The sequence below is a fragment of the Nansenia antarctica genome (assembly GCF_963989245.1).
Source record: "Nansenia antarctica genome assembly, chromosome: 2".
NCBI classification, from domain to species: Eukaryota; Metazoa; Chordata; class Actinopteri; order Argentiniformes; family Microstomatidae; genus Nansenia; species Nansenia antarctica.
The window spans coordinates 57,289,582-57,299,215 of NC_137675.1; positions in this window are offsets into that span (position 1 = coordinate 57,289,582).

Here is a 9,634-nt window from a genome sequence, read left to right on the forward strand (position 1 = left end):
CGGAGAGCAGCGTTTGAATGCGACCTGTTTGAAACGTTGTCCTGAAGGGTTACTACCCTGACGTCATGGCCCATTGCGAGCATGGTAGGTGGAGGGGTGGGGATTTGAAAAGTTTGATGGACTCAAGGAGGAGACAAGTGTCCCCCCCTTTTCTTTTTTTTAGGACAGACAGTCAGACAAACAGATAATGATAGTGATGGGCGAAACCCTATTGTTTTTGTTATTTCTATTATTCAGCCTTTTGCCGTTTTCATGAACGCCATGACTCCCACATATATTGGTAGATCCGACTCCTCAACACGAACAAAAAGGCTATTTATGAAAATTAGGCCATTTATGCTAATGTATGTGAAATCTGATGAGCCTCAAGACAGTAATATGATATTGGTGTGTACCAATTCCAACATGATCGGATGAAAAACATGGCTGCCACATACCACTCAATATTCAGCTTTTCCAGCCATTTTTAAATATTAAAAAATAACACTTCTTCTCATGAACTGCAAGTCCGATTGGCACAAAAAGAATCATGAAGAATCCTAATAATAGTCTATGTCAATATGAACAGATACAATTAAAACATTGACCCGTTGAATTATCAAGACACAGATGCATTGCACATCTTGTGCACATTTTCAGCAACAGCCGCTAGATGGGTATTCAAATAAGAAAAATAGCCTACATAAATACATAGGTAACATTGTCATACATAGTGTAATACACACTGGTATTGGCAATGTTGCTCTGTGTAAAGGGCCCCATCTAGTGGACAATTGATAGTCATAAGCAATGTTTGGAAACCACTGACTTTTGAGACCTCTCTCTTTCGGCTTAGGGGGAGCCAGAGGACTTTAGAGTTGTTTATCTGTTCATTACTGTCTCTCTCCCTCCTCACCTTAGTGAGAAAACAGACAAGTCAACATCTTAATTCTGGGTTCTGAGACAACACATACTGTATGTCCTCTCTCTCTTTCTCCCCCCCCCCCTCTCTCTCTATAGCCTATATATACTGTATATATATGTGTGTGTGTGTGTGTGTGTGTGTGTGTGTGTGTGTGTGTGTGTGTGTGTGTGTGTGTGTGTGCGTGTGTGTGTGTGTGTGTGTGTGTGTGTGTGTGTGTGTGTGAGAGAGATAGCTGAAGCTTTAGTGGTACAGAGGTGGGTCTCAGACGGATGTGCGTGAGCTCCACCTGCAACTGCAGATGGCTGAGGTGCTAAAAATGTGGTGTGGAAATTGTGGTCTTATCTCTCTTAAGGTCTTATATGTTAAAAACTCAAACAGAAACCCAACACTTGACTCAAGTCCCCAAGTCAAACATCTCATTTATATGATTCACCTGTAGGTCTTTCTATGGCTTTTATTGTCTCTTGGTGTCTTTATTTTAATTTAATATTATTTGTCTTTGTCGTTATTCTACTCTTATAATCGTACAATATTATGTGTTTTATGTTATTTGTGGACCTAAGGAAGAGAAGCTGCTGCATGAGCAACAGGTAATGTGTGCAGGGCCGTTTGGGAGATATGCGAGGCCCTGTGCGAAGTCAGATTTGCGAGGCCTTTTATAATGATGTAGGCTACTGTTATTATAACCGCGCGACACGCACGCACCGATATATTGCAAGAAATGCGCTCACATGCTGTGCTGATAGACAATAGAATATCTACTTATTTAGATAGTTTACAACCATGTTTGTTTCATTTCAAACCTTTTATACTCGTAAAGGATTAGGATTTAGGATAAAGCAGTCATCATACCCAACATTAAATACGCACAAGCCATTATTGACATGAATGTTACTCACCACCATGTAGGCCTGTCCTTTATGTTGAAAAGCTTACAGCAAAAGCAAAATAACATGTCCCGTTTTTGAGAGTTTTTTCCCCATTTGGTAGTTTTCTGAGAAATAACGTTTCACTAAAGTTCCTGTTCTCATTATTTTTAGGATAACTAAATCCAGGTTTCATCTTTGGGGGACCTCTTCTAATGATCACATCTGTAACTGTAGAGTCCATATGTACCGGCCAATTACCAGGATCATCATACATGACATATCTGACACCGTAGGCTCGTCTTGCGTTCCATCACTCTCAGCCCTGCTGCTGCTCTGAGTAGCTCCATCTTCCGCCTCCATATCCTCTACTTCGCCACTCCTGACCATCATCACCTGGGGCTGGGCAGCCCCACTGCTGCCGGTGTAGCTGTTGTCCTCCTCCACCTCCGAGACATCATCTTTGCCTCTCAGGGGGGGCTGTGCCGCGCTACTACTAGCATTGCTAGTGCTAGCAGTAACGTTAGCTTCTTCGGTGCTAACGGGAGCCTCACTTGTTTTTAGAAATTGTGCGAACGAACCTCTAAGCGAGGCCCTGAAGCCTTCCTTTCTTTTATTTTTATTTCTTTTTTCAGCACCCGATTCAAATGTTCTTCCTCGGTCTCGTTCCCTCGGCATTTTGTATGTTGCACTAAGCAGTCACTATGCACAACAAGTGTCAATGCGCGCCCAAAATTCACGTTTCACGTAAGGTGTCATAGGGGGAAATAACTTTTTTTTTTTTGCCTGTTTTCGTCGCTAACAGAGCTAACTCACTGTAGCTATAGTAACATCATCACCATAGAAACCAGCCAGGCTGTGCTAGCTAGCCTAGTTAGCTTCTCAACACTTGGCTAGAACAGTTTGGGAAAAAGGTTTTATCTGACAGACTTTAATGGTCAGTCTTACCTGGCTGTAACTGCCTCCATCGTTAGCACCGTCGTGTAGTATAACAGTTTAAAACGTTCAAAGTAACATATAAACATATAAAACTATATGAATATAGAATTGAACTGAAGTCCTTTATGTTGTGTGTCTTTAATCCCCGCGGTGAAACTGTCATATCGGCTCGCGCTGGCAGGGTTGCCAGATGGGATTGACATATTCCTGCCTAACCACAGTGTAAAAACCACTAAATCCATAAAAATAAAAAAAAGCCCAAAACCATAGATTATCAGAAGAACTCTAATTACTATTGGGCAGGTGAATAGCTTCCCTGAATGTGTATCCTAATAAACTAAAGTAAACATTGTTGAGACATTGGTGAATCAACCACATTAAATGTATATATTATGCCAAATAAAAGGAATTAATATGTAATCAATATGTTTCTTATGATAATCAATCTCTAGCTTATCTAACCCACTCAATAACCGGTTAGCAACACAAAATATTAGGGGGGGGGGGTTAAACTGCTAGTGGCTCTTAGTTATTGAATCCTCTGTACCAGGGGCTGTGCAGGTGCAGCTGGACGACCCCCGGGGGCCACAGTGCCTCCCCATGCATCAGAGCAGAACCAACTGGGTTTCATGTTTACTCTGACCATTCACATTCCTCTATGGCACTTCCATATGCAGAATGGTACGTTGGTCAGGCTACTCTGACAAAATTACCTAATCTGTTTGTCTTCATGACAACTTTAACAGTGATAAAAAAAATAAAATAAAAGTTTGATAATCAAACCGTAAATTTGACGATTAATTATGTTTCATATTTACATAGAAAAAGACATGTCTTTATCTTGATTTCCTGCAACATGCTTATCTCCTGTACATTTGCAGAGCTACTGTATCTCTGTCTATCTCTGTCTTCCTCCCTGCATGTAAACTCCTTCTACACTTTCTGTGAATAGTCTGCATACCAATTACTTTGTCCTACATGGAAGGCTGAAAAAAAAAAAAACATAAAACAGAAAGATCCATAAAGAACTTTATATATTATTCTGTCTGAATGATGTCAAAACACCATCATGCATTATAGCAAAAACAGGCTTCCCTCTTCCTATTCTACTAACACCCGCAAAAGTGTTATGTGTGCATCACATAGCATCAGTGTACAATGCCTTCAATAAGTATTCATCCCCCTGGACCACCCTTTTTCCACATTTTGCTGTGGACAACCTGACTTTAAAATAGATCTAAATAGACTTTTTTTTTTGTCACTGATCTACACAAAATACATTATAATGTCAAAGTGAATATTATGTTTTAGAAATGTTTACAAATTAATTTAAAATGAAAGGCTGGAATGTCTTGAGTCAATAAACCCCCTTTGCTATGACACTCAAATAGTAATGCTCAAATGCAAAAATATCACTCAATAAGTTGAATTGAGTCCATCTTAATCAAAGATAATAGTTGATGTGATTTTGGAATTAATATCTTTGTATTTATTGGGTCTCTGATTTGCATAGGAATAAAATACACACGATGTGGATCAGGTTGTCAGTACAACCTGAGGCCCGGGAAGACTTATGAAAATCTTCAAAGTTGAATGTCTGAGAGGAAACATGTACTTACTTACTTACTTACTATAACCGAGTGTCCAAAAAGAATATATCTCAAATCCATGATTGTGTTTGCAACAAGTATTCAAGTGATACAGCAAAGAAAGTGGCTGGAAAAGTGTTTGTTTAGTTTTACTAAAAAGCATTAAGTTTAGTGCAAATCCAGCACATACAATGCAGTTTCTGTACCATCCCTTGTGTGAAGAATAGTGATAGCTGCATCGTGTTGTATGGCTACGTTTGTCACTGGCAGGGACTGGGGAGTTTTTCAAGATCAAGAGAAAATTATTACATTTTCTGAGTTGGTAGTGACATCCTAATCTACAGTGTGCAATTGATTCCTATACAAACCAGAGACCTTAACAAAAGATTCTGAAATCACACTAACTATTATCATTGCAGTGTCATAGCAAAGGGGGTGAATACTTATTGACTCAAGACATTTCAGATTTTAATCTAATTAAACATTTCAAACATAAATTACATCTATTTTAAAGTCAGGTATAACACAATGTGGAGAAAGTCCTAACTGAAGACATGGTATTATACATACATGATGTAGGCTTAATGATAATAATAAAAAAAAATGGTTTGGGGGATGCTACAGATGTTTCTATAGGTAAATAAGGAAAGTTTGAGTGAGATTGCTGTAGACTGTGTGAGTTTAAGTCATCAGTTCATCCCTGTTTTGGCCAGTTTCCTATGAGATCGTCATGCATGCCATCCAGAAGAATGTGGAATATGTTTGAACAATTCAGGATGATGCCAAGGCATGTGTGTGTGTGTGTGTGTGTGTGTGTGTGTGTGTGTGTGTGTGTGTGTGTGTGTGTGTGTGTGTGTGTGTGTGTGTGTGTGTGCGTGTGTGTGTGTGTGTGTGTGTGTGTGTGTGTGTGTGTGTGTATGTGTGTGCGTGTGTGTGTGTGTGTGTGTGTGTGTGTGTGTGTGTGTGCGCGTGTGTGTGTGTGTGTGTGCGCGCGCGCGCGCGTGTGTGCCTGTGTGCATTTGGCGCGTAAAAGAGTTGGTGATCAAAGTCAAAATTAGAGCCCGACCAATAGGCTACTGTATTTTTGGATCTGATACCGTGTGTGTTATACCTACAGAATTTCTTAGACAGAAATCCACTTTGAACAATCATGACTTTTCTAGAGGTGATGTTTAGCGTTGCGTTTGAAAAGAGGCGGTCTTACAAGCAGCAAACAAAGTGCAAGTAAATATCTGATAGTTGCGCACGTTGAGGAGGGAACTCGCCAGCAACACATCCCAGTGCGTAGTCTATAGCCTAATCAAACTTCAATCAAATGACACGGAAGGAAACAATCCTTTGCCGGACCTTTTATTTCGAAAAATCTTTACATGTATGGCTTTACTAATGTGTTGTTCCCATCTAGATCCGAATAATGCTTGGCTGAGGTCATTGTCGTGCCAAAAAGTGGACCGGCTGCGTAAATTCCCCGTTCTTTTCACGATATAAAAGGTAAGCAGTTATATTAGCCTATATACAGTATATATAGACCAAACATACTTTCATAAAAGGTAGATCAATTTGAAGACAGTAAATTGAAGGTATTTTAGGTCTCCTTTGTAGTGTGAACGGCTGCGCTACGTGCATGCCCACGCTGCCTTTTTACTGTAGCCTACTTAATTAATTAGAATACTTACTCATCTGAATTGTTGGAATCATTGCTCTGTAGTGGTTGATTACTGACATAGAGAAATACGCCTATCACCTCTTTCAAATCTACACTGTACATCATTTGCATAGTCAGGCCATTGAAAACATGAATACATAACAGAAAATATACCACATACTGTATATAAGACTTTTACAACCTGCTGTTTAAACCAATACTAACACCATCCATCATTACAGCTGCTTGCTAACGTATTGGATTAAATGTATTCCAATATAGGCTACATATATTATACATAATGTAAAAGTTGCTTTACAGTTGCTATGACGCATCAGTGTCTGTACCAAGGTAATACTGCATGTGTGTTCCGAAGAGGATATAACAATCAAACCATTGATGTAGCCTACAGAACACATTGCAAATGTGTTTACTATACTTAAATGACTATATTAAAATGACATGTAGTCCACCTAGCCCCTTCTCTGTCAGGACAATGTGTGTGGTATTGAAAGAGCTTTTTATTAGAGAATTGTTCCTCTTATTTGTGGTCCACAAGGTCAAACAACCCTTCAACAGGGGATGTGGTTTAATGCTCTTGATTCAACCACATTGCCATTGCACTCAAACAAGTATAGTATGTTGTGTTTTTCATGAATAGATTGGTTTCATGTTCCCCCCAAACAGATTCAGGGCCACAAATAGGGATGTACCAACGTGTGTAAGGTTTAGGAGGGTGAGAATACGGAGGGAAATGCTACATACTGTACAGTACTTGATTCATATAATAAATAATGGTTACACTTTATTAGAGGTACAGAAATAACTAGGTATTTACTTTTTAAAAATACTTGATAAAATGGTTTCTAAATAACTTGTTTGTGTTTGTGGGATATATTATACTGTAACAAGCACTCACCATCATTTGGTACCTGATAGTTAACAATTATTATATTATATTATATTAATTATCTTAAGTAGCCTACACACCAGAAAGTCTCAGTTGATTGATTTAAATGATGTGATGACACTGACAGTTGGGGACATTTCTAGTAAATATCAGTGAAAACAGTCCTGTTAAATAAAATGCAACTAAAGCAGAAATTAGTCAAAATACAATTGAAAAAGCTTATGCTCATATCAATCTATTTGTCCAGGCCTCTCCTTGTAGATAAAAAAATATATAGTACTTTCTTTGCTATGATCGATGCAAGGCCATGGTCAGCTCTTTATCCATGGATTGAACGGATGCTCAACAGATTCATAGATTAGATGCTGGAAGTAGTATCACTTTCCTAGATTTGACCAGAGGGTTTCACCTCTGGTTTGGATTGGTATAAAGCCACTTTTGTCAAGTTGAATCTGTCCATTCATACAGTTGAGTTTTCCTCACAGCAGGTCCCTGACTGTACTCTGTCTGTGCCCTTGTGTTATTTGCATCAATGTTTACATGTTCTGCCAACTACGTAGTTTGCTGTAGCTAGTTCAGTTTTCTTTCTGTAGTGTTTTGTTCAAAATTATTACCTCAGATAGTAATTCCCTGGGCCCTATGAAAGCAAGTGCAAGGAGATTATATAAATCAAGAACTCTCAAATTGCTGGCTGTGAGAGCAGAAACCAACCATATCATCCATTTGGTATCGCTGAGATCACCATGACAGGGGAATTCTAGGGAAGTTGGCACAGTACCAACATGCCCCAGGCTCACCACCAACATGCCCCAGGCTCACCTTACCTGAGGCATTCTAATAGAGGTGGCTTGTCAATCACCCCTGAGTCGCTGCATACAGTACTTTATGTCTGTTATTGGTTTACATGTTGTTTGTTTGAGATTATGATTGCCTAGTGTGACAGCAGAGAGGTGTTCTCTGGGCTGGCTCCAGAAACATGGCCGTCCGTTAGCTCTCTGTTCAACAGCTGACTTGGTTCCAGAGCAGCATGGTGAGGTCGTTTGTAGGATGCCTTTGAAGTGTTTTAAGTTAGTCAGCTTTTGCTGCACTCCGAGGGAGAGTTACATCGGTACCATCTCTTGGGTCAATGCAGATTTTTTTGGTTTTTTGAATGCTGTTTGAAACCCAAAATATTTTCATATCAGGTTTTTAGAGAGCTATTGGTTGTCAAAGATTGAGAAACAGCAGTGAGAGGGAGCAGTTGTTGGCTGTATGCATTTACTGGCCATGGTTTAGTTAAACAGATAAGAGGGAGTTAGATAACACAAATCAAGTGTGCTGCTGTGCACGCATGGTGCAATCGAAGTAGATTAAACAATTTATCTAATTTACGTCAATGGAATGTGTGATGTCATATCCCTTGACTTTCTCCATGCTCATCCTATACTTCAAGTTAAAGCACTCTCTTGTTATCATGTGTTTCTTTATGAAGCTAATATGTGAGCTATTATTGTCAATAAGTGAATATGTGTTGACTTTAGAGTGAAAGATGGAGCGCTGGTTTAATGAACAGTTCCTGTCAGGTGGAGAAAAAGAGAAAGAGCCATGAGTTTGAATGAACCACTCATAGTTTAAATTCCTTTGTACATGCAATTGAATTTAAACTGCATATCTCCTCACGTTGTTCATGCAGCCTTCCGTCCTGCTAATCAGAGTTCTGTGAATGATTCTCATTATCGTCCTTCCTCCATGCTCATATCCGCCCTGAATGAGACTGATTCAGAAGGAGAACAGAAGGGCTTTTTACTGCACTACTCAGTGTACCTGAGATCATAGCACTGTCTTACAGTAAGCTCCCTCTAGTGTCTGATGTGTGAATAGGCTAAGGCTGAGCGGTACATATCTGGTTGTTATGTGTTGGATGAAGTAGTTTTGATGCAGTGAGTGAACTACTTTTTCAAAGTAGCTTTAGTTTGAGAATATATTTTTTTTTTTGTCAAGGGTAGTTTTAGTGTATTTCAAACTCTACCCTTGGAAAGTAATTGGTAATTTTGTTAAATACAACTGGAGTAGCTTCCCCAACATAACATAAAGGTGATATTGTGCATGCAGTGAACTCAACCCACCCCTCACACACACACACACACAATATTATTAACCCTATTTTTTAACTCGGTGCTCAGTGACAGCAGTAAGTTGGCTTAGTGTTGGCTCAGTGCCCATCTTCTGCCTCCTCCCGATGCTCTGTTTGTGTGTCTTTAGGTAAACATTAGCACAAGGGAACTTCTGGCACAAATCTCCCTGTCCTAAGTTTAGTGACAGTAGTTTAAGGGAAGTGTCTTCTTGTGACTTATTTTCTGTCACATATCCATTTTTAAAATGGTTTTCCAGTTTCTCCATTCTCTACTTCTCATTTCCATATCTTGATTTATCTTAGACTTCACACCATGTACAGTACTAGCTGTTACAGCCCCCAAGCAATGTTTATGGTTTACAGAATGTACTGTCGTCTACAGGAACTGTAAGCAGTGAACTTGAAAGTTGTACTCTCAGTTCCTCCCTCCAAATTAACTTACAAGTCGCTAACCACCTCTGCACTCCTGCCTCTGTTGCTAACCACTACTGCACTACCTCTGTTGCTAACCACCACAGCAACACACATGTGTGTCATTATGCTGATGCACTCTGCCAATATGACAGTGAAGGTCTTCATAGGTACCGTATATGTAGATGATTTTTTGACTTTCCAAAATCTTTCACTATCTACAATTGGTTAAGGCTTGACATTTTTTTTTGTGTGTG